General features: G+C 40.0%; 1 pseudogene; it reads left to right on the top strand.

Annotated features, from left to right (window-relative positions):
- The first annotated feature begins 3,629 nt into the window (after window positions 1-3,629).
- LOC142433406 (sperm-associated antigen 7 pseudogene) lies at window positions 3,630-7,653 on the top strand (annotated as a pseudogene).
- Window positions 7,654-27,124: the final 19,471 nt, after the last annotated feature.

The raw sequence follows: 27,124 nt of genomic DNA on the forward strand, positions 1-27,124 counted from the left end.
CTCCCCTCCGGCAAACCAGGTCCTTCTCAGAGACAGGGTCTCCTGGAGAATGGAGGCCTTATAATGAACTCTTCTCCTCTCCGGCATGAGTAAATAGAAGTATTTGTTGCTTAGAAAATAAGATTCGTAATGTTTTGAGAATGGTGATAGCAACAAAGTACAAATGTGCTTGACACAATGGATGGATGGATGGTGATAAGAGTTGTATGAGCCCCTAATAAAATGATTAAAAATAACAAGATTAGCAAGAAAACTTCCGGCAGATCTTAGGTGGTCTTTTGGCTGTGACTGAACAGGACTGGGATGCTATCCGTGAGAATGAGTAGACCTAGACCTCTAGGAGCTTACTGGTACGTAGGGCATATCTACAAGGTCAGCAGAAGTAAGAACTCTGTGGTACAATAAAAAGATCAAAAGCAAGTTGGCCATCTGGAAAGGGCTCTATACTGAACAGGGGCACTGCCCATAGCTTCCTTGGGGTCCCTGGTAGTATGAAAAGAGCCCCAATTCCTCCCCTCTCCCCTTAAACTCAGTTAAGTTCCTCTCTTGTCAGCCAGACCTAGAACTTGCACCTTTCAAGTGGGCCTAAGAATTCGTATGAGGCCCTTTTGGCTAGGGAGGTCCTGGGTGAAGTTGATGGTTCAGAGCCATTAGAAGCACCTCAGGGAGACAGCTCTGGTGAACTATGTCAAAAGGTGACAGTCTTGAAACCCCTGTGGGCTCTACAAGTGAGAGAGACCAGGAGTCAAACTGATAGGCAGTTAGCAAATCCCGGCCTGCATCTCAAAGGTGCCTCCGAGCTGGACTGCTATTCCAGCATTTCTGCTGATTTTTATACATGTTGGTACAAAATAACCAGAATCTGGAATTTGGGTTGCTTGGGGGGGGGGGGAGGAAGTTACTGCGTGCTGTGTCCATAGCCAGCCTAAACCACAGGGTCTCCTACCTACCTCATTTTTCTGATGACAACAAATTCAGGTAGCTGGCCTCCACATTTCAGCCTCATAAAAGAACCTTTCTATACTTCCAACCTCATACTGTACAGATGCAATTCCCTTGTTGAGGAATTTAGACTGGCTGTGGGATACGTAGGAAGGGCCTAATTGGCAGGAAATGAGACTCCTCCCAGCTCTGCCTCTGGTTTCTTTGACTTCCCTGGGCCTCAGTTGCTCATTTCTAAGTGGAGGTAGAGATGTGATGATCTATGGGGACTTTCCTAATCCTTGTGGTCTATGTGACAGCAAGCTATATGATATGTCTGGAGCTCTAGATGTTAGATGTCAGAGTAATAGAAGAGACCTGAGACCACTGCCTTGGGATGATCAGTCCCAAATAAAGTTTACTAATGGAACAAAGTGGCCATACCACTTGTGTAGAAGGGCACAAGGAGCAGAGCTGCATCAGCCTCTAGCCTAAAGAAGGAACTGAGAACCATCAGTGGATCATGAGGCTGCTGGAGGAGTCCAGGTGCATGATGGGGACCTTTGGGTCCATCCTGATGAATTACTTTAGGTTTTAGCACACCATTCTGCCCTGTTCACGCACCAGAACAGATGTGATTCCAGTCCTTTCCTGACCACCTTTCATGGCTAGAGAAGGTCTAAGCTTCCCAATGTAGTTTTTGAGGCCATTCTTCAATCTGGCCCCAACTATACTTCTGGTCCCTATAGGGCATCCTACTACAGTCCTTCATCTGCCTTACTCCCCACCCAACCAAACCTATTCAAATCAAATCTGGCTGGAGGGGAGTTCTGAATTTCAATGCTCTGACAGAGAAATAGAAAGGTAGAGCCCATTTAGAGGTCGTCACAGTTTTCATCCTACTCTCTCAGTCCCACCTCCCCGAAAAGACTCAACTACCTGCCAAGAGAGTCTCCATGAGGACTCTGCTGACCACAGGTTACTTTACCTGAATCTCCTATGTGTCTTATCCTGGATCTATACATATAAATCCAATCCATTGCCTAGAACGAGGCACATGATTCCAACAAAACTGCAAGGGTGATTGGGAAGTGTTGGGGCATATATGGAAATTCAGTAAGCAGTCATTGTTTTTGCTAGTACTGCATTCTTCTACTCTCATAGATGAGTAAGTAAGAGACAAAAACCCAAACAACTGGGGAAATGTGGGATTACAAATTAGGACTCTGATACTTCGATCCAAGTTCTTTTCACAACACCCTTCTACCACTGCCCTCTTTTTCTTGGAGTACTCCAGCACTCAGATGTCCCATCACTTAATAAGAGCAGCCTATATTTACTATTCTCCGTGATGTAAATAACGCATGGCCAATTTCAGGCTACCAAGGCCATAGCAATAGAAACAATGTCATGTAGTAAAAACAACGTAACGTAATAGAAGCAATGTAAATACAATGAAATTTACTTTTAAATGTTAGAGGCCCACAGAACAGACAGTAGCTTGGGGATTTTGAAGGGAGGTGAACTCACATAAGCAATTCCTGACCTCTGCACGCAATTGACTGAGTTATAGGACTGCCTCTTGACAATGCCAGCCCAGGAAGAATCTGGTTTATTCTGTTTCAACAAGGTGAGGCAAACATCTGAATATTCCATTCCTCAAAGACTATGTATTAATTTTCTATTATTTCATATTGAATGGTTAAGACAACAGCCATTTATTATATCATAGTTGAAGGCCAGTAATTCAAGCATGCTTGGCTAGAATATCTGCTCAGGCAAGACCAAAATCAAGGTGTCAATAAGGATTTCCTTTCTGGAAATTCTGGGGAAGGCTATGTATCTAAGCTCATTCAGGTTGTTGATGGAATTGGGGTCCTTGGAGCTGTAAGATGGAGGTTCCTGTTTCTTTGCTGACTACTGGATAGAAGATTCACTAAGCCCCACATTTTTGCTACATAATCCTATCTATCTTCAAAACCAGTAATGGAGAGTCACCGTTCATCCTATGCTTTCAAATATCTTTTTCCACGAAGAGTCCTGTCCATATTAAAGTCTCACCTGATCAGGTCAAGCTCATGCACGCTTGTTGTTATTCATTGCACTTGAATCATCTCGAATCCATGATGACCTTATGCATAGCAGACTGAAACACTGCCTAGTCCTGTGCCATCTTCAAAGATCAGTTGGTATGTTTAAGATCATTGTTATGGCTATTGTGTCAGTCCATCTCGTGTTTAAGGTCAACTGATTGGGGTCCTTAATTACATGTGTAAACTCTCTTCACATTTCTTCAAGAAGCAAGAGTTTCTTTCAATAGGTAATATTATTTATAAATTCCTATTCATTTGTAAGTATTTCCTATGTATATGTAAAGTCATAGGTTCATATTATTCCCATCAGTTAGTCTAATACAAGATTCATATCAACTCTTTATCTTTCTATATTTAAACTGGCATTCTCGCTCTCTCTCTCCCTATATATAGTGAGTGCTACATGAGGCAGTGTAGTTCCATAATTATTAGTCTATGCTGTTTGAACAAAAATACCAATCAACAGTAGCAGCAATACAATTATTACCTGGATTTCAAGATGTAATTTGTTTTTTATTCTATTATTAGAACATGTAGAAAAAATAGTTTAAATTCATGTGGGAGACTCCTGATTTCAGAAAGATGGAGTAAATGTAATTTTATTTTTTCCATCCACTAAAACCTCCCAGTCTCAGCGACCAGGAGACTTAACACAAGATCCAAGAACAGACTGCCCATCTGAAGAAATTACAGGAACCAGAGAAACAACTCAAAATGGAGTTGCATAAAAGGATAGAGAAAGAGGTGTCTAATCAAGAAATGTTTCAGTCGATGAACAAGACAGAGAGGCGCGTTCTACATGATGTGGTGAAAGTAGCTGACTTGATGTCCTTCTCCTTCCAGGACGATGATGACTCACTGAGTTTGCACCCTCCAATGAGGAGTTAGAGGGGTTACTGCTTTGCAGAGGAGCGGGATCCCCAGAAGGCTGAGAAGAAAGGGAAGCTGCAGGAGCTGGCTCGGTGGCAGGAAAAGGAGGCAGCCCAGAAGGGACCAGTGGTGGTGAAACCTGCCAGCAACTACAAGGACAAGTACAGCTACATCATTGGTAGTGGGGCAGCCAAAGATGCAGGCAATATACTACAGGCCAACAAGACCTATGGTTGTGTGCCGGTGGCCAGCAAGAGGGATGTACGCTCTATCAAAGAAGCCATGAATGAGATCTCGGCCAAGCAGCATCTTTGGCAGAGTGGAGAAGAGTGGCCATTTACCTCCTAGGCACCCTAGCTCCCTTTGGCCCCTAGGGCAGGGCAGGGAGGAACAAGACTGCTATTAGAATCCATCCTGGAGCCTCACCTCTGAACCACCCCCTTCTCCACTCATGTAGGCCGAGGGGGGACAGGTGTTTGATGTGTAACTGCTGAAGTTTGGACATATATGTGGTATGTTTAGGTATGTGCATGCACAACTGTGCAAGAATGCAAATGCACAGATGGGTATCTAATTTATATTATCTCCTATTCTTAGACTGTTATTCCTTAAGGAGTTACTTAACATTTAATAAACAACACTGCCCCAGAAAAAAATAAATAAATAAATTTAAAATATTTAAATAAAATGTCAGTACAAAATAACCCAAATGTCCAGATTTAAATAGAAAATTGCTCATCATAGTAATAACTTAATTTGAATTAGAAAAGACAACCCACAGACATCAACAATGAGATGTCCATAGTTAAATTTAATCTAACAAGGGCTTTCAGTGAACCATCATACAATGCTTCAATGAAGAATTATAATGATAAAATAGGTTGTAAAAATTTTGGAAAAAGATATACTATGTGAACATTAACCAAAATAAATATGCAAGAATGATATTAATATCAGATAAAGTAGACTTCTGAGAAAAAGATATGAGCAGGTCAGAGAGAGTCATTATCTAATGATAGTGATCAATTCACCAAGAAGACAGCAATATTAACTTTGTATGCATTGAACAGACCTATAAAATATTCAAAAGCTTCAGAGTCTAAAAGGAGTTTCAAAGAAAAGAGGGAAAGACAAATCATCACTATCAAAAATCACTACACACCTTACAGATACTAAAACATCATAAAGGAATACAGCAAGCAACCTTACATATAAATTCTATAACCTAAATAACATACATGGACTAATTCTTTCAAAACAACAAATGACTAAAATATAACCAAGATAAAATGGAATATCTAAACAAACTTGTAATTTACAAATAAAATGAATTATTTTTTGCTTGTATGGTTAAAATAAATTAATTTTTAAGAAGAGACATTTCTAGTCCAAACAGTTTCATTGGAGAATTTTCCCAAATGTTTTAAGAATTAGCATTGATAATCACATAGAATGTTTTTCCAAAATTAAAATATAAGGCATCATTTGCCAAGTCATTTTATGAAGTCAGTATTATTTTGATATGGAAACAAGAAAATGCCAGAACAAAATAGATAATGAAATTACAAACTAATACCCTTCACAAACATGAGAAAATACCACTTTTTCCAGTTGCTACTGAGTTGACTCTGACTAGGGCAGAATAGAGATTTCCTACAGAGTTTTCAGTGCTATAATCTTTATAGAATCAAATTGCCACATTTTACCCCACACTACTGCTGGCAGGTTCAAACCACCTACCTTTCAGTTAGCAGCCAAGTGCTTAACCCCCCATACTACCAGAAAAAACTCAGCAATATATAAAAATGTATTAGATCGTATTTTTAAATGGGCTTTACTCCAGAGATACAGGCTGATTCAACATTCAAAATACGAATACCATTTTGAGATGCTAGAAGAAAAGTCATATGCATTTGACAAAGCTAATCATCAATTTAGGATAATTGGAAATCTCAGGAAAAATGAGAATTGTTGAAAACATCTTCAGCTTGACAAAATAGTTTTTTATAAGAATAAGTGATAAAGACTGAGTACTTTCCATCTAATATGCAGAGCTCTAGTGGCGTTGGGCTGTGACTAGCAAGGCAGCTCTAAACTTCAGGCACTCCTAGAGAGAAAGACAGGGCTTCCTACTCCCATCAACAGTTAAACATGCTTAGAAACTTGACAGGGGCAGTTCTACCCTGTCCTATAGGGTCGCTATGAGTCAGCATCAACTGGGGGGCAGTGAGTAGAGTTGAGTTGAATATTAGAAACATATTAAGTGCATCCATCTTAACCACAGCCATTCAACATCATAATGGAAGTCCTAGCCATTAACATAAGGAAAGAAAAATTAATAATAGGTGTACAGATCAAAAAGAAGGAAACTTCTCCCTATTTTCAGACCACACGTTAAACTACATAGAAAATCACAGGAAATATACAGAACACCCCTAAAGCCAATGAATGTGTTTAGTAAGGTTGCATGATACAAGATCATTATGCAAACATCTATTGTGATTCTATAGATCAATGATCATGAAAACAAATTTTAAAAACAAGTTGAAAAAATAATTACTCAAAAGTATGTATGTATAACAAAATATGTGAAAACATTTCTAATAAGCATGTATGTGATATGTGCACTGAAAATGACAAAATTCTAATGAAAACAAAAAAAACTAAAAAAAATCCTAAACTCACTGCTGTCAAGTCAATGCAGACTCATCGCGATCCCCTTGTGAGTTTCTAAGACTATTAATGTTTACAGAGTGCAAAGCCCAGTCTTCCTCCTGGTGGTTTTGAACTGCTGAACATGCAGATCACAGCTCAACTCGTAACCACTACACTACCAGGGCTCCACATTGAAAGCAAAACAAAAAAATCCAAATAAATGGAGAGATATAATGTATTCATAGATTGGAAATGTCAGCATAATAAAACTGTATATTTTCCCTAAATTGGTAAGATTAACACAATCCCTATAAAAATCTCAGCAAGGTATTTTGTTGATATACCCAAGCCCAATGCCATTATATCAATCCAGCTTATAGCAACCTATAGAACAGAGTACAATGATCCCATAGGGTTTCCAAGGTGGTACATTTTTATGGAAGCAGACTGCTATATTTTTTCTCCTGTGGAACAGCTGGAGAGTTTGAACTACTGGCCTTTTAGTCAGCAACAGAGCACTTTAACCACAGTGTTCCAGTGTGCATTTTGGAAATATAGACAAGATTTTTAATTTTATATTGAAAGGAAAAGTAGCACACCTAAGACAATCGTCATAGATAACAATAAAGTGGGAGGAACCATTCCACTCAATAGTTAGGCATATTGTATGTCATTGTTGGAGCCCTGGTGGTGTAGTAGATTCCGTTTTGGGCTGTTAACCACAAGGTTGACAATACAAACCCACCGGTTGCTCCGTGGGGGAAATGGTGAGACTGGCTATTCCCATAAAGATGTATATCCTTGGAAACCCCAAGGAGCAGTTCTGCCGTTTCCTATGAGTCAGAATTGACCTCATGGTTGTTGGTTGTTATTTTATATTGTTTCGAGGCAACATTTAGTTAATTTTGCTTCACAGAGACCCTGTGTACTACAAAACAAAACACTACCCAGCCTGTGCAATCATCGCAATTGTTATGTTTAAGCTCATTGTTGTAGCCACTGTGGCAATCCAGTTCATTGAGGATCTTCCTATAAAGCCAGAATAATCGAAACAGTGTGATATTTGCAGAGTGGTGGACACATAAATCAATATAACAAAATAAAGAACACAGAAATAGCCTCACACAAGTATGGGCAAATTAATTTTGACAAAGGTTCAAAACCAATTTATGAAGTTCCATAAGCCGGCCATAGGGAAACTAGCAAGTTCCAAATCCACATAGTTGGTTAGGGTCAAGAGATAAGCCTTGCTCAGCCATATATACACACAGCAACAAACCGTTAAGCCACGGTTTTATTAAGGCATAGAGTCACTTCAATAGAAATGAAGCGGATTCCTCTTGAGGACACCTTAAGCATATATATGATACATTTCACTATGAGAAGTGAGAAGGGACATTGTCTAGGGGAATGCATGTAGTTGCTAAATGACACTTTCAAAACGGAGGGGGTTGCCACTTTTCAGAGTCAAGCAACTGTCGGACCAATTGTTGTGTCCAGCCTTGGGTCGTATCAATTGTTTCTTTCCATTTTATCTGGGCTACTGCTCCAGGTCAGCATGTCTCTGAATGTTTCAGGATTATCTCTGAGAACAGTCATGTGTCAGGAGTTTCACCAGGGCCTGGCTTCAAGGTTAGGGAGTTTGCCAAGCCAGTTCTCACAGAGTCGTTCATTCATTACTTGTTTCACGGGGTCCTTTGTTCATTCCCTTAGCTGGCAAGGCAGAAGTCTCTGTGCTGTCCCTGTCACACTTCAATGGAAGAACAATATTCTTTTCAACAAATAGTGCTTAATCAATGGGATATCTACTCATAAATAAATTCCCCTTTACCTAAACTTAACACCTCTTAGAAAAAAGTAAGCGCTGATTGGCGGGGCAAGGAAGTGATACCGCTGCCTCGTAAAACGCACAGGCGCAACTCCTCATCATATCTTGGAGTGGGTCCACCAGCCTAAGGAGGTGCTTCCTTCGTTCCTGGTTCTTAACTTGAAAGCTGAGTGCATCAAGGTGTATTCCTTCCCCACCCCAAATCAGATATTAGCATGCAAGCTGAGCTTTTCTGACTCCCCTCCACCCTTGAGAAGTGGCCTGAGTCACTTTGGAGTATTCCCCTCTCCTCACTCAGCAGGAGCAGATCTAGCCCAAAGCCCATTGATCCCAACCTACCCACAGAAGCCCCTCACCTGGATGGCCTGTGGGAGCCCTAAGTGGACAGTGGAATGCTTGCGTAGCCTGTGCAGACTCCTTCACAACTCAAGCAACGTTTTTTGTTACTTTGTTCATTTATTTTAGTTTTCCTGTACTTCCTTGACCTTTGACCTTGGTGTCCCTCCCCCCCCCTAGCACACTGCCTTATAGATGTGTGTTCCTACCCAGGCAAGGAACTGGCAGTCTGTACACAAACCACAAGTTTATTTTCAGTTTCTTGGCTTTTGCATTTTCCTTTCATTTCATTTCAGTAAGACACATCCCTGATGGATGTGTGTTGGGCCACTAACTGCAAAGTCAACGGTTTGAAACCACCAGCCACTTAGTGAGGGAAAGGCCATGCTTATTACTCCAATGAAGAGCTTCGGTCTTAGTAATACTCAGGGGCAGTTCTACCCTATCCTATAAGGTCGCTATGCGTCAGAATCAGTTAAATGGCTGAGAGTTGTTGGTTTTATTTAAATTAATCTATATCAATTTTTAAGTACCACATCCTCTCTTCAGGCAGACACAGGCAAATCATACCAGCCAAAACAAGATTCCTTTCTTTCAAGTTGAAAATCCGCGGCACCAAATGCCTCTACCACTACCCAGTGATCCACGCTGCTTCAAAGCACACCCCTCCCCCTGCAAGAGCATATCCATTCAAAACTCCACCCCAACCCACCCAACAGACCCTTTTGTGTTTCAGACCAGCTAATATATCATACCAGCTAAAGATGGAGCAATCTCTTTCCATCAAATCACAAGTTTATTTTTACTTCTCAGGTTTTTCATTCTCTGCCTACACTAATTTAACCTATATTCATTTTTAAAACTCAAACATACTTCCAACACAAACCCTGGCTCATGAGGGCAAAGACTCACCCACATTAACACAGACATAGCAACAAAACTCTTTAGCCATACCATACTGAACATAAGACTCCATCTCTTTGTTTCCTTCCCCACCCCCACCCCCTTGCTGCTTCCTTCCTGCTCACTTTTCTTTCTCATTCTATTCTAGTCTAGTCTAGTCTCTCTCTCTCCACAATTATCTCCTGGGTCAATTATCTTCTTACACTCTTTTCTGCCCCACTCACTATCTCCTTCTGCTTTTATTCTCCCTCTACTAGTGACATATACTTTCACGTTAACCATTAAGTCTTATTACACTTTTTAAATTGGAGGTTTCCATTACTTGAAAATCTCTTTGATCCATCCAGAAGCCCCCTTATTTTTACTGTGATTACTTACTCCCTCTCTTGTTGCCCTGCACCTTCCCCACTTACCCATATCTTTCCTTTTGTCTTAGTTTCCCCATCATAGGATTTATGAATCCACTTAGACTTCTCTCTCCTGTTACTCAAAAGAGCCCACTGCCCCTACACAACTCAGTGGTCCATACACCACTGACAGCTGTACCACAATGCTGTGGAATCAGTAGTCAACCACAGTGCACCCTAAAAAATCAAGAAAAAGAAAAGAAAACTACCAAAAATCACCCAAACCCAATGAATACTCTGAAAAATAGACACTTGAACTACTAAGAATAGAATTAAAAATAGTTATGTTTAGGCCCTTTCAAGAGATATGGGGAACACTCATGAACACAATAAAGGGAATTGGAAAACAAAAAACTCACACCAAAAGATATCCCAGAAGAAAAAGAATGAAATAACAGCGTTGGGAAACAGAATAAAAGATCTAATGAAAAGAATGGAAGAAAAGGAAAACTGAAGCAGTGAAAGCAAGTACAATCACTATGACTCCAGCCAACATGAGAAACAGCCAACAAAAAAGTGAAAGCCTTTAAAGAAAACCTGAGAATGATGTGAGACACTATTAAAAGAAACACTCTATGTCTCATCAAGATCCTAGAACAAGAAGAAACAAAAAAAAATCTACAGAGAATATAGTACAAAATTTCAAGGAAGAAAATCTCCCCAACATCACAAAGAAGGGAAAGTAACTCTTCAAGAACCCAGCGTACCCCAAGTAGGACAGACCCCAGAAGAAAAACATCAAGTCAAAATCTCCAATTTCAAGGAAATAGACAAAATCCTGAGGGAATCTAGGGATAAATTAACAGTCACCTACAAAAGAAAACTGATGAGAACAAGCTGTGATTTTTCAGTAGAAATTATACAGAAAAGAAGACAATGGAGTGATATATACCAACTTTTGAAGGAAAAAAAGACTGCCAACAAATAATCCTACTGGATGCATTAGCCCTTAAATACAAGGGGGAAATACAGCTATTTCTCAACAAGGAACTTGTGAATACAAGACCAGTGTTCCAAAAAAGATTAACTGGAGCAGCACGGACAGACAAACAACGACAGCAGCAGACAAACGTGAGAGCAGCATATAAAGTCTACACCACCCAGAAACCAAAGCAATAAAAGCAGCACCCAAAACAAAACAGAACTAGAAAAGGATCAAAGTCAGCAATGAAAGCACAAAATGTGGAGGGGAGCGAGGACAAGGAACCAAACACAAACGCGGCCAAATGACAGTAACAAATCCACACTTAGAAAAAATAATAGTGGCAATAAACTAAATTCACCAATACAAAAACAAAGAGTAGCAGACCGGATTAGAAAACAAAACCCACATATATGCCGCCTATAAGAGACATACCTTAAACTCAAAGCCAAAAATAGACTAAAAATCAAAGGATGGTGAAAAATCTACCAAGCCAATGGCAACCATAAGAAAGATAGGAGTGCAATATTACTGTCTGGTATTGAGAGACAAGAATGAACACTGCATAATGATTAAAAGAACAAAAGATCAGGAACATATAACCATAATTAACATATGCTCGCTCAGTGAGAGACCTTCAAAATGCATCAAACAAATGCTCACAGAGCTGAAGAGAGAAATCAAAAGTTAGACAATAATAGTAGGAGACACTACTTTCAAAGAAAGAGATCATCAGGAAAGAAACCTAATGCAGAAACAAAACAGGCAAGCAAGACAACTCAACCTTCTAGTTATATACAGAGCGCTCAACCCAACAACACAGTATATGTTGTTCTCCAGCCGTACACAGTACATACTCTAAAATAAATCACATGCTAGACCACAAAGCAAGCCTTAACAAGTTAAAAAAACATTGAGATCCTACGATCTATTTTCACATCACTGTAAAACAGGAAATCAATCATAGAACACACAGGAATATAAATAAACACATGGGAGCTGAATAACACATGACTCAAAATGACTGCATATTAGGCCGAATAAGGGATGAAATTAAGAAATTCCTTGAAAGCAAATGAGAATGGTGAGGGGAAAACTTTGGGCACCAACAAAAGCAGTTACTAGAGGACAATTTATAGCAACCAATGCACACATGAAAAAAGAGGAGAAATCCAAAATCAACACTTTAATCCAACAACTAGAACAAGGGCAACAGCATAAACCTTCCAACAATAGAAAAAGAAAAAAAAATATCATAAAGATTGAAGCAGAAGTAAACTACCTGGAAATAAAAAAAAATAAAATCAACAAGGCAAGAAGTTGATTCTTTGAAAGGATCAACAAAATTAACAAATCAATGACAAACGTAACAAAGGGGAGGGGGAGCAAATAAGTAGAATTAGACATGAAAAAGATGACATCACACAAACTGAAATGGAATAAAAAGAATAATAACATACAACTACAAAAGGCTGGACTCTAAGTTTTATAGCTTAGAATAAATGGAAAAGTACCTAGAAATAGACTATCTATCCAAATTAACACAGATAGATGTAGAAAACTTTAATAGACCCATAACATAGGAGAAATTGAGGTCATCAAGAAGCATCTAACCAACATTTCCAACATAGCCATGTAGTCAGAGCCTCTCTTAATCCCTGTCCCTCTAAAAACATCAGATAACTCTTGACAACAGGAACTCCAGACCTACCCTGAAGAACAGAATTAACTCCGTGCCATAGAGTAAGGAATCGACACAAAGAATCCTGTAAGAAGCTGTGGCACAAAGAATCCTGTAGGAAGCTGCCTTGCAGGGCACCTGTAGAGAGCTGCCCCTCTTGCTGGCTCTCTGAAACTTAGCAGCGAGCTGATGACCCCCCTCCTTCTCTCCTACGGTTAGCTAACCCTATTCCACCAACATAATTGATGAGGGGTTAAATCCAAGTTGAGTAAGATGATTCACTGACTTGTAAGCCCTGGGGCTGAACGGGATCTCAACTTGCTCATTGCATACTACTCAGGTAGGGAAGATTTAGGTCTGCTATAGACTAACTCCCAACACATGGTTGGAATTACTGAGGACTGGACTGTTACAGAAGTTTCCCCAAAGTACCTGAAGGATACATTGAACCTGGGGGGTAGTGAAGAATTGGAAGGGCGTGTTTAGGGAAGAAAATCCACGTGGCAGTAATTGAGTCTATTTCCACCGGCCCAGGATTCAAAGTGTTAGCAGCTGCCTGCCCACAGGCCCACACCCAAATAAAAACTAGACCCAACTCTGACATACAGAGCCTATGAAAATAGCTCTGATGTACAGTACTCTAAAATAGCTCTGATGTACAGTACTCTAAATACTCTCTTCTCTCCCCCATCGTGTTGTCTGCTTGATTATTACCTGGGAGCTAGCCTCAAAAACAGGACATTGATGGAGCCAATATTTAATTGTTTTCTGCCTTTGGATCCTGCTGGGGTAGACTGGTGCCTGGCCATCCTTTATTATATTGTTTCCACAATAAATGCTTCAAGACAAATGAGAATGAAAATATAACATATCAAAATCTCTGGGACATGGCAAAAGCAGTACTCAGAAGGCAGTTTATAGCAGTAACTGCACACACGAACTACAACAATTGGGGAAAAAACAGCGAAACAAGCCCTCAGACACTAGATAAAACGAAATAATAAAGATTAGGGCAGAAATAAATTAATCAAAAATTTTTTAACTAGAAAAAGTAATGCAAGAGGTTTGTTGGTCAAAAAGATTAACAAAATTGACAAACCTAAAAAGGAAAAGAATGAGGAAATGCAAATTTTACAAGTAATAAATAAAATGGGTGTCATTACAACAAAACCAAATGAGGGGAAAAATCAATATTATGAAAAGTTGTATTCCTACAAATTTGAAAATCTGGTCGAAATGAATAAATGTCTAGATATGCATTACATACCTAAATTACCACAAACTGATGTAGAAAATCTCAATAAGCCTATAACATGAGAAGAAATAAATGTAATCATAAAAAACTTCTAACATAAAAAAGTCTGGGACCAGATGGTTTTACTAGGAAATTCTACCAAACATTTAGTTAAGAGTTAACACCAATGCTACATGAACTATTTCACAATATACAAACAGGCAATATACTAATAAACTCATTTTATGAAGCAAATATAACCCTGATACCTAAGACATCAGCACAACTAAAAATTATAGCCAATATATCTAATGATTCCAAGATTTTCAATAAAATTCTAGCCAACAGAATTCAATGAAGCATCAATAAAATAATGCATCACAGTCATGTAAGTTTAGTACCAGATATGCAAGGATGTTTTAATATAAGAAAAATAATCAATGTCATTCATGACATAAACAAAAGATAAGAACCATATAATTATATCAATCAACACAGAAAAAGTATTTGATGATTCAACAATTTTTCTTCATAAAAACATACAATAACGTAAGAATAGACTGGAAATTCCCCCAACAAAATAAGGGCCTTAATGGAGAGACATTGGAAACATTCCCCCTTTGAATGAGAAGCAGACAGTGGTGCCCTCTCTTTTATTTAATATAGTCCTGGAAGTCTTAGTCAGGCTATAAGACATCAAAAAGAAATTAAGGTATCCACAATGACACAGAAGAAACAAAACTAGACAGATAACCCCTCAGGACTAGTGGAGAGGGTGGTGATATCAGGAGGGTGGAGGGAAGGTGAGGGAGAAAGGGGGAACAGATTACAAGGATCTACATATAACCTCCTCCCTGGGGGATGGACAGCGGAGAAGTGGGTGAGGGAGATGTCGGATGGTGTAAGATATGATAAAATAATAATAATTTATAAATTATCAAGGGTTCAGGGGGGAGCAGGGAGGGAGGGGAAAAATGAGGAGCTGATACCAAGGTCTCAAGTAGAAAGCAGGTGTTTTGAGAATGATGATGGCAACATATGTACGAATGTGCTGGACACAACTGATGAATGTATAGATTGTGAAAAGAGTTGTATGAGCCCCTAATAAAATGATTTTTTATAAAGAAGAAACAAAACTATATTTATTTGCTGATGATATCATTAATCCTATATACAGAAACTCAAATATTCAATTAAAAATTGCTGGAACTAATTGAAAACGTTGTCAGCATAGTAGTCTATAAAATCAACATACAGAAATCTGTTGGATTTTTGCATTTTAAAGAAGGTGACACCATAAAAAGATATTAAAAGAACAGTGCTATTTGCAATAACTAACCTACAGATAAAGTATTTAGGAATAAATCTTACCAGAGAAACAAAAGACTTACACAAAGAAAAGTAGAAAACACTCCTACAAGAAACCAAGAGACTTACACAAATGGAACAAGTTGCCATGCTCCTGGATATGTAAATTGCATATATTACCAAAAATACTTTACAAATTCAACACAATTCTAATCCAAATTCCACCACGGTTCTTCAAAGAAATGGACAAACTAATCCGCAACTCTATGTGGAAAGGAAAGAAACCCCAGACAAAAAAAATTTTTTTAAATCAAACTCAATGCTATCGAGTCAATGATGACTCATAGTGAAACACCCTCCCACCCCACCCCCTACCCCAGTCCCACCCCGATGTGGGTGTCTGAGACTGTAACTATTTACAGAAGTAAAAAGCCCAGTCTTTCTCCTAAGGAGCTGCTGGAGGTTTTCAACTGCCTACCATGAGGATCACAGCCCAACATTCAACCTCTATGCCACCAGGGCTCCAGGATAAATAAAACACTATTAAAAAGCAAAGACATTTTATTCTCAGACTTTAAAGACTATATAAGCCATGATAATACATAAAAGCCTCCTACTCCTTTCCTCTATTTCCTTATGCTTTCCTCCTGTCCCGCTACCATGCTCAGCCTTCATTCTGGTTTCAGTAATTCCTCTCAGTTACTTTGCCCTCGGTCACTCCCTGCCAGTCCTCCCATCCCCTCCCTCCACTGGTTTTGAACCACTCGTTGTTCCCTTGTGCCTGGGTTGGCCAACACTTCCTCCCTTCCCCTACCTCCCACACTCTCATGTCCTTCTGAGACCATTGGTCCCGTTATTTTCTTCTCATTGTTTGTCCAGCCTATCTTATCTAGGTGGACCTGCTGACATAGTAATATGTGCATACAAATGCAGATGGCTTGGAGAGCACCCAAGTGGCACATGAGAACACGGCATCAACAGCAGCAACACCGACACACTAACAAACAAAAAAGCCACTGATTTACAAAATTTAAAAGAAGAGAAAAAAAAGGCAGCAAAAAAAAATCAAATCTGTTAGTAATTTGAGGTCTGTTTGTTGGCCTTTAGGAGTGTTTTCCGGATGAGTCTGGTGGGGTGCCACATCCTGGCCCCAAAGTCCATCCTTTATACTCCCTCGGGACCTCCGTGCTCTGCTTCCCGTGCCGCTCCATTGCATGCCCCCAGTGTTTGCCTCAGTGTGGTGGGGTCAGCTCAGTCGTACATCCCCCACTGTGTCTCAGGTACTGTCCCGTGTAGGGCCATGGGTCAGTGCAGGATGTCACATCTCGCCTGAGGCCGGTTGTATGGTCCTCTCTCTACAATGGGCCCTTCGAGCCGGGCTATTGTCCTCTGAGCTTGGTGGGCCCAGGTGTGCTCCGCTCTGTTCTTCCTCCTTCCTTTGTTTCAGCTTCCTTCTGTGTGTGGTGGGTCAGTTTGTTTCAGCTTCCTTCTGTGGTGGGTCAGTTCCATTCCCACAACAGATGATCTATTTTCATTTTCTGTGGCACTACCTTCGATTGTGGGGGTTGGGCTAATTCTGGATGGGACTGGCATATGGTCCAGTCTCTTTGTGTATTCCTCCACACTTTACATTGCCCTCCTGGTTTGGCTTGTCCTGGTGGGGTCCGTAAGCATGTTCCAGTTCTGTGGGGACACAACCAATACTCTCCCCCAGGTAGGTTAGTGCCCTGCTCCTCCCATGCCATCCACTTGGTTTCTCCACACCCTGCTTCTCCCTCCCCCTGCCCCACTTCCCCTTCCTTATGCTGGGCTCTCATGTACCTCCCTATGTGTGGCCTGGCCTCCCTCACCTTTCCCACATAAACTCTGAAGACGAATGTGTGTATAAGTAAGTGTGGTGAAGAAGGCTGATGGTGCCTGGCTATTGAGAGACATAATGTCTGGGGACTTAGAGGCTTTAAAGTAAACAAGCGGTCATCTAGCCGAGAAGCAACAAAGCCCACATGGAAGCAGCACGCCAAAATGTGTGATCGTGAAGGACTGAGGGGACCAGGTTTCAAACAACAAAGGCAGGGGAAAAATCATATCACTGTGAATGAGGGGAGTGCATGATGGGGACCCAATGCCCATCTGTAGACAGCTGGACATCCCCTGCAGAGGGGTAATGGGGAGGAGATGATTCACTCAGGGTTCAGTGCAGCAACAATGAAACTCAAAACCTTCCTCTAGTTCTTGAACACTTCCTCCCCTCCCAATTATCATGACCCCAATTCTACCTTGCAGACCTGGTTAGACCAGAGAATGCACAGCGGTGCAGTAGGGATCTGGAAACACAGGAAATCCAGGACAGATGAACCCCTCGGGACCAGCGGTGAGAGTGGCGACACCGGGAGGGAAGCTGGTGTAGAAAGGGGGACCTACATGTAACCTCCTCTCTGGAGGATGGGCGACAGGAAAGTGGGTGAGGGGAGACGTCAGGCAGTGTAAGATAGGATAGAGTAATAATTTATAAGTTATTAATTGTTCATGAGGGAGGGGGGAGTGGGGAGGGAGAGGGAGGGGGAAAAAAGGAAAATGAGCTGATTCCAGGAACCCAAGTGGAAGGCGAATTTTGAAAATGATGAGGGCAACGAAGGGTGCTTTACTCAATTGATGTATGCATGTATGGATTGTGATAAGAGTTGTATGAGCCCCAATAAAATGATTTATTTTTTTAAGTAATCAAATCATTAAATAAAAAGCTTGGTACTGGTCAAAGATAGACAGGAAGAGTAATGGATTAGAATTAAGAACCCAGAAATACAACCAAGTAACTACAGACACCTGATAGTTGATCAAACACATTAAGTTAGGAAGAGATAGCCTTTTCAATAAGTGCTGGAGAAATTGGTTCTCTACCTGCAAAAGAATGAAACAGGACCCATACCTCACACCATATACCAAAATTACCTGGAGATGGACCAAAGACCTAAATGTAAACCTCAGGACTATGAAGACCATCAATGAAGAAATAAGGACAAATTTAAGGGCCCTAACCCAAGGCACAAGTACACTGCTGAACATAATAAAAAATATTCATACTACAGAAGCTGGGACTTTCTAAAAATACAGCATCTATGCACATCAAAATGCATCACCAACAGAGTTAAAAGAGAACCCATGGAATAGGGAGAGTTTGTTTGAAATGATACCAGGTAAATGGCTAATTTCAAGAACCTATAGAAAATTACAGCACCTTAATAATAAAAATTAAAATAAACCCATCAAAAATGGGCACAAGATGTGAGGCGGACTGGCAAAAGAAGCTCCATTTTAGCAAGCTGCCAAGCAACTTGCCTGTTCCTCGCTCCCATCTCAGAAAGCTGATTGTTAGTTGACCTGCCCGTTCTCCCTCCCCTTGACGGCAAAGTCTCTGCTGGTGATTGATTTTAGAATGTACTCCCATGTTCCCAGGTACTGGACATTAGAATTATTTTCAATTATTCTTCAATATAACGTTTGTTCTGATTCAATATGGTTCCCTTGGATGTTGCAATCTGAATGTTGTAGTTAATTTTGTTATAGTAACCAGAATGTTATAATCAATTTGGGTATTGTTTCTTTTTTTTTTCTTTCTAATACAGACCACAGTTCTCTTTATTCCAACTGAGTGAAAGCTACTGGGGTGACAACTAAATAACCTGTTCATGAGAAATTACAGAATCAGACACACCAAAATCAACCTAAGGTTTCTAAAACCTGCAGAATGTTGTATTTCTAGGAAAATCATGTTCAAAGGAACAAAGTAAAAGGTGTTCTCTTACGGGTAGATCTTACACACTAACTTAGGACCAGAGAATGCAATGAGAATATCCCTCTTTGAGAACACCACAGACACTGCAAAGATTTTAACACATAAGATAGGAAAAGCCAATGACTTCAGAATTCTCCTCACCGATGGAAAGCAGGTTGTGATAGTTCTCCAACATCACATCCTGATATAGCGTCTTCTGAGCAGGGTTCAGGAGCAGCCATTCCTCCCAGGTAAACTTTACAGCCACATCGTTGAATGTCAGTGATTCCTGAGCATTGGTCATTTTCTTTAGTCCTTAGAACACTGCCAGCAAATGAGATGCTCTATTTTTGTCTTATCTGGATCAGCTCTAATGATGTTCACAAATTTGAATCTCTCATGAGGACACCTCAGAAATAAGAGTAGCCCAGCAAGGCACTTCTTCCTCTTTCCTCGAAGCTGCTGGTGATGCACAATCTGCAGGCTGCCGCAGGTGTACTGGCCCTTTACTCATTCCTCCTTAAATCCCTTTGTGCCCGCTCCCTCCTCGTGAGACCCTCGCACTGAACCTTCTCAATCAGAGCGGTATTGTTTCTTTTATGATAAGGAATGTACCTTATAATGCATGCTTTCTCTTCTTGGAATTACAATTAATCCATTAATTTTGCTTTCTGCTTCTGTTCATGTTTGCTTGAACCCTTGACAGGTGATAAATGAGTTTTTTGACCTTAAAGACGAACTGAAATTTGGACTCAGGACTGCAATCAAAAAATCGCTTTTAGATTCTAGCAGTCCAGTTATAACTGAATAAAGACTCTTCTAAATTATCAAGACATCATAGTGACTGTCATTGATTTGAATCCGCAATGGATATATGTGTTGGGCTAGTTTAACTAGAGAAAAAAATTCATTGACATATATGTGTAAGAGATAACTTTATATCAAGAAGTAATTACACATCAATAAAACATCCCAGTCCAGTCCAGATCCAGTCCATATGTCTGATATTAGCCCATAAATTCCTTGTCAAATTCACACAGCACATGCAAATGATGCCAAATGCAGGCAAATTACAGGCTGGTGGGTGGGAACTCCTGTGGATTCAATGACAGTAGGCGCATCTCCAGGGATCTGACTGCCATCAGTGTGATTCCGTGTGGCTTCTCACCAGGAATGTCTAGCAGTGAGAGAGAGAGAGAGTGAGTGGCCTGCCTCTTTTAATGGCAGAATCAAAGGGGAGGACGTTTCCAGAATCCTCATGAGAAGGTCACGCCCACAAGGAAGGATCATCAGGCTGTGACAGGCTAGACTCCATCCAGTCATTCTTTTATCAGTTGTGTAACTACCACAATATGAACACACAGTTTACTAAAAATTACATCCACGTAGCCAACATCCATATGAAATGTTGACATTCATTAGCAATAAGAAATGCAAATTAAAACAACAATGAGATACCACCTCACACAGGCACTCTTAGCCTAATACAAGCATTACTAAAAGCCACGCAGCTACCACAACACTTAGCCCTAATCCATTGCAAGGGATATCAAAAGGCAAAGAATTACATCACCACTGGTGGACCAGTTGGCCAAATTAGTGGCCACAGGCCATCCTCTTCCCCTGCCCCCATAGTTTATGTTCCCATTAACCTTAGTGCCCCATCAAAGTACACAGACTAGGAAACAAAGGGACTAACCCTTTCTGGGGCCACATTTTCCAGTCCATATTGGTACCAAAATGGGAAACTAATCCTCCCAAAAATGTCAACAAAAGGACGTTTTACACACAGTTCATAACATGTTCCACAGTAGCTCACTCCCTCTCCTGCAAATTTTAAATATACACCTTAAATTACCCCATATATATGTAGTGAATTATGAAGCATCTCCAGTCATTGCCATATTTGTCAGAGTGCCTCTCTCTGGTCCAATACCATTCCTTTTCATTTTCCCATGCACCAATTTAGAGGAAGCTTTCCTGGAGAAGCCTGGCAGATTCACTTCAACTATATACCACCAAACAAAAAATAAGAATACCTTTTGGTTCTAGTAGATACATTTTCAGACTAAGTAGAAGCATTTCCAACTACAAATAAAAAAGAGCAAATACTGTAGACAACTATTTAATTAAATAGAGCATTCTGCTTTGGCATAATGCTCTCTCTTCAATCAGATAATGGTAAAGGATTTATATGTAAAATACCTAAATAACAGCAAAGAGCTATGAATTTCCTGACACTTTTACATCCTGTACTGTCCACAATCCTCAGAAAATATCAACAGAATGAGTAGCAGATTAAAAAACAACCTCACAAACCCCGCACAGAAACATATGGACCACACTGTTGGCTATGGCCTTGCTGAAACTCAGAGCCCCCCTAAAAAAACTTTTAATGATCAATCCATTTGAATTAATGTATGGATGGCCCTTACCACCTTTTAAAGCACGATTTATCCCTACCCATTACTTTAGTTAGCCCTATATTACAAACAGTCTGCAGCCTGTGGTGGGAGACAACCAACCCAACCCTCTCAGTACACTACACAAAATCCACCATACGCCCTAATGCCCAGATATCAGATCCTTTTAAAAACCCTTTGAAAATACCCCAAGCCCAGCTGAATGGGCCTACTTTGAAGTCATCCTTTCCATACCCACGGCAGCAAAATTAAAAGGAAAGACTCCCTGGCTCCATTTTGTTTATTTAAATAAAATACCTTGTACCCCTACTACCCCCATGCCTCAGTATTCAAGACTCCACAAACCCGCTTAAGTTGTGTTTTTACACAGGTATCAAAGGTGATGGCTAAGCTGCCAACAGTGACCCCAAGGAAACCAAGAATGGTGATTTGAGTCACACCCTCTAGATGGGTAGAGACGCAACATATATCCCACTTCATTAGCATAACTGAAAACTCACTCCAAAATGGGACTATAATCATAAGCGCAGCACTAGGATTATACACCACAAATAGAGGATTACGGCCAAAGCAACCATATGAAGTACTTAGCATCAGTGAAAGCACCTGTATTATTTCTTGAACAAGTATCTCTTCATTTTTAATTACATTATTTTCCTTTTTGTTGTTGATATTTTGAAGTGTAATACAAACTTTAGAGATTGCCCCATATCAGAAGTCACTTGCCAAACAGTTTCATATTCTTTAAGTTCTCATTTCATTGCTTTGAGCACATCTTTCAATTTAGGGTACATAAGTGTCTAGTTCTTAAAGGGCCCAGTCGTCTAGTTTACCTTCCGCTGTTTGTACAATTTTAGTTACCGTTTATACTGGAGTATAAGCCAAGTTTTCCAGCACATTTTAATACAGTTTTTTTTGTGGTAAAATGAGGTGCCTCACATACAACTTTGCTCTAGTTCTTAAATGCTTCCTCCCCCCACTATTATGATCCCAATTCTACCTCACAAATCTGACTAGATCAGAGGATGTACATTGGTACAGGTAGGAACTGGAAACAGAGGGAATCCAGGACAGATGACCCCTTCAGGACCAGTGGTGAGAGTGCGATACCTGGAGGGTGGAGAGAAGGTAGGGTAGAAAGGGGGAACCGATTACAAGGATCTACATATCACCTCTTCCCTGGGGGACGGACAACAGAAAAGTGGGTGAAGGGAGACATCAGACAGTGTAAGATATGACAAAATAATAATAATAATTCATAAATTATGAAGGGTTCATGAAGGAGGGGAAGTGGGAAGTGAGGGGGAAATGAGCTGATAGTAAGGGCTCAAGTAGAAAGCAAATGTATTGAGAATGATGATGGCAACAAATGTACAAACGTGCTTGACACAATGGGTGTATGTATGGATTATGATAAGAATTGTACAAGCCCCCAATAAAATGATAAAAAGAATTAGGTGCCTCAGTGGATATTCGGGTCGGCTTATACTCAAGTACATATGGTATGTTTCAAGGTTTATTTATGCCATGTATTGGTGTGCACAGTACCTAAGTTTGACACTACCTTATCTATGATGATGTTTATAGTTTTAGGTTTCCCATTTAGGCCTTTCACCCATCTTGCATTGTTTTCAGGTTGTAGTGTTTTGCAATTTTCTTTGTCTACATCTCATTTGTTTCTGTTTAGGCTTGTTAGAATCAGAAATGCAAGAGGGATGAGATGAGAGACATCAGCAAGAGACAGACTTATTAAAAGAAACCTGAGGGGACCTTTGACCTGAATCAGAAGGCCTTCTCTGTACAAACTAACAGGGCTTTACAGGACTAGTCAAAAGGAATTATTTGGCTACATTTGTGGGCTGAGTTGTAATTTTTGTTAGTTTCCGGAACCAGGTGTTTGTGCTGTTTTTGCAGGATGTTTTTGCCAGCCAGTGTCTGGGCTGTTTGAACGGGAAGAGAGAGGTTCATTTCTGGATAGACATTACCCTTCATTGGCAGCTAACAGATAGTATTTTAAAAAGAGGGATGTAAATGTTTATCTGACTGCCTCCGGCTGAGTTTGGGTACTACCTGTGTTGCTGGGACTGAGACAGGAGAATGTTTGGGGCTTGGTCTTGAAGTAGGACCTGGACTTGTGGTTTAATCATCCTGGTCATAAGCTTCGTGACTAGACCCAAAATACAAGGGGGCAAAGGCAATAAAATATTATTGCTACTACAGGGAATAAAATGGGTATTACCTAAGATGGTTAAGTGCCTAAGGAAAAAATCCCAGGAGCCATTGGCTTGTTGCTGTAGTTTTACGACTCTGTTTTTCAATTTTGAGATTAATTCTTAGACTACTCCTGACTTACAGGTATAAAAGTAGCCGCATTCTTGTAAAGCTAGACAAATGCCTCCCTTTTCTGCTCTTAAGTGATCTCACCTGTTTGGTAGGATTACGGCAGTTAGAGAATCTATCTGACTGCAGCACATGGATTCTTTCAAGATTTCGGTTAGAGTTTCTGCTAATTCTCTTGATAAGGTTTGTATATGCCTCATGACTACCAGTAGGGGAATCAGGTGAATGACACACTTGTGCCTTAAAGCTACTAATGGAGTTTCAAGGAGACAGGCATGCTGGATTCTGTTGGAAGGAGTGCTATATTAGGTGCCTGATATATAATCCAGTCCAATTCATTGGGAGACAAAGATGTGTACTGGGGGACATATCCTGGGGGATAAAGATCACTTCTTTGTTGAAGCAGATACTTATGTCTAGTAAGAACCACCAGCGAAGGTTACCTTTATATTTTCCCCCATTTGAAGGCTGGTGGCTAAAGCTAGATTGTTGAGTAAAGCTAGACTGTGCTTGAGTTGAGGGACATGAGTTGGAGCCATTTCCATTTTCTACATGGAGAGTTTCTCCAGGTCTACCAGGGCTACCAGTTTTAATATTATTTCTGGCATTTTATTTTTACAGTTTGCCTGGTCATTGTTTTTTGCCCATGTACAACCATTCCCTCCTGGACTTGCCAAAAAATTCTTTCTACCCATTCCCCATACTTGACAAATCAAAAAAGGTTTTGCCCAACTTGGCAAGTCAGTATAGCGTTTCAGAGGTTTCTGCAAAGTTCTTGGTCCCAGTGTCGAATCTTTTGGGGATTATGATGGATGGATTTTCATTTTTTGTGACCTAATGAGCAGGAAGGGCTAAATAAATAGTGACATTGCACTGTTGCAGGTGAAATGTATCAACATAGATTCCCTGGACTCCAGTGTGATTTATACTGGAAACCAGAGATTGCATGATAGAATTTTTCAAGACAATGAATTCTTCATCCCAAATACCATTTTTCAAAAACATAAATGACAACTATATACATGGGCTTCTCCAGATGGCATACACAGAAATCAAATTGACTACATCTTTGAGCAGAGACTATGGAGAATCTCAGTATCAACAGCTAAAAACCGGTCAGGGGCTTACCGTGGAGCACACCATCAATTACATATATGTAAGTGCAAGTTGGAGCAGAAGGAAGTGAAAACAACTCTATGAGAGCCAAAATATGATCTTGAGTCTATCCTAGATAAATTTTGAGAATATCTCGAGAACAGATTTGCTGCACTGAACACTAATGACAGAAGATCTAATGAGCTGTAGGAAGACATCAAGAGCATCATTGATGAAGAAAGCAGAAGGTTCTTAAAACAAGAAATGAAGAAAAAAATCAAAGTGGATGGTAGAAGAGTCTCTGAAACTTGCTATTAATTGCACATGGAAGAAATGATGACGTCAAAGAACTAAACAGGAAATTTCAAAGGGAAACTCAAGAAGACCAAGTAAAATATTATAGTGAAATGTGCAAAGACCTGGAGTTAGAAAACCAAAAAGAGCATGCTCAGCATAAGTTAATCTGAAAGAGTTCAAGGAAAAAAAATCAAGCCTTGGGTTGCAATATTGAAGGATTGAATGGGCAAAACATTGAATGATGCAGGGAACATCTAAAGAAGATGAAAACAATCCAGCCATTGTACCAAAAAGAGCTAGTTAGCATTCAACCATTTCAGGATGGAGCGTATGAGCAAGAACCAATTGTACTGAAGGAAGAAGTTCAGGTTGCACTGAAAGCATTAGCCAAAACCAGGGCTCCAGGTATTGATGGAAGACCAACTGAAATGTTTCAGGAAGCTGATGAATCACTGGAAGCACTCAGTCATCTATGCCAGGAAATTTGGAAGACAACTACTTAGCCAATTGACTGGAAGAGATCCATATTTGTACCCATTCCAAAGAAAAGTGAGCCAGAAGAATGCTCACATTACAGAACAAAATCATTAATATCACATGCAAGTAATATTTTACTGAAGATCATCCAACAACAGTTACAGCAGTACATTGACAGTGAGCTGCCAGAAGTTCAGGTCGGATTCAGAAGAGGACATGAGACAAAGAAAATCATTACCAATGTCAGATGGATCTTGGCCAAAAGCAGAGAATACCAGAAATAAGCTTACTTGTGTTTTATTGACATTGCCAATGTATTGGATTGTGTGAGCCATCACAAATGATAAATAGCCTTGAGAAGACTGAGAGTTCCAGCACTCTACACTGTTCTCATGGATCAAGGGACTGTTGTGCAAACTTAACAAGGGAATATTGTCATTGTTAGGTGCCATCCAGTTGGTTCCGAATTATATCAACCTTATGCACAACAGAAGAAACCATTGTGCCATCCTGCACCATCCTCGACATTTTTCCTATTTTTGTTTAAGACATTTATATATTTTTTCTTGATTGGTGTCTTCACTTGAAATATTCTTCCCTTGTATCTATCTGAGTATCATCAGCTGTGTGATCTATTCTTAAGCATATTTTCACTGTACGAGTAGGATCCCATTCTTTTAGAGGTATTCCAATTAGAAACAGCCAACTTCTCATCTCTGAGCATATAATGTTCATCTTTGAAGAACCCCTTTCTGTGTCTGTTAAACTTACCACAATTGCTCTGACAATATTTTTAACTTTTTGAAAGCCTTTAGGAATTGAATAATTCACTCATACTATCTTGTGGAAATTGTGGGTGTTACGCAAAGCTGAAAAGAATGACAGTGTAACCAGCTGGTTGTTTGGCACTTTTTCTCTTTATTTTATATGTTTGTTTACTGAAGGATATGAACATTTACTATTTCATTTGGAAACTTAGAATATGATATTAACACAGATAAACTTTTAAAAAGAATGCGGAAAGTAAACTTGTAGTTTCCATATTGGGCAGCTCCCAGCAGCCAACCTTAGAAAGAACCCTGCCATTTTAACAAACAGTTTCCCAAACTCAACAAAAAATTATGTATCACAAAACCATGCAAACGGGTTGGATCCCACCACTAGATATAGCCTTGGGAAAGTTGCCCTTTTCCATGTTTTTTATCTTATTCTCTTGCTCTTTCTATTGTTGATTTCCAGTTCTATAGTATTGAGAGCTGATCAAATGGATTGTTGTTTTTGCCTGGTGTCAAGTCCTTTCCAATCCCTACTGTCCCTATGCACAACAGAACTAAACACTGTCTGGGCCTGTACCATCCTTACCATTGCCCATATGCTTACGTCCAGTGTTTCAGCCACTCTGTCAATCCATCTCATTAAGGGACATTCCTCATGATACCTTTCTCCAGAAGATGACTCTTCTGACAACAAATCCAAAGTATGTAAGACAAAATCTAGCCATTGGGGCCTCTAAGAATCACTCTGACCATGCTTCTAAGAAAGATTTGCTTATCCTTTCAGTA

The sequence above is a fragment of the Tenrec ecaudatus genome, chromosome X (assembly GCF_050624435.1).
Source record: "Tenrec ecaudatus isolate mTenEca1 chromosome X, mTenEca1.hap1, whole genome shotgun sequence".
NCBI classification, from domain to species: domain Eukaryota; kingdom Metazoa; phylum Chordata; class Mammalia; order Afrosoricida; family Tenrecidae; genus Tenrec; species Tenrec ecaudatus.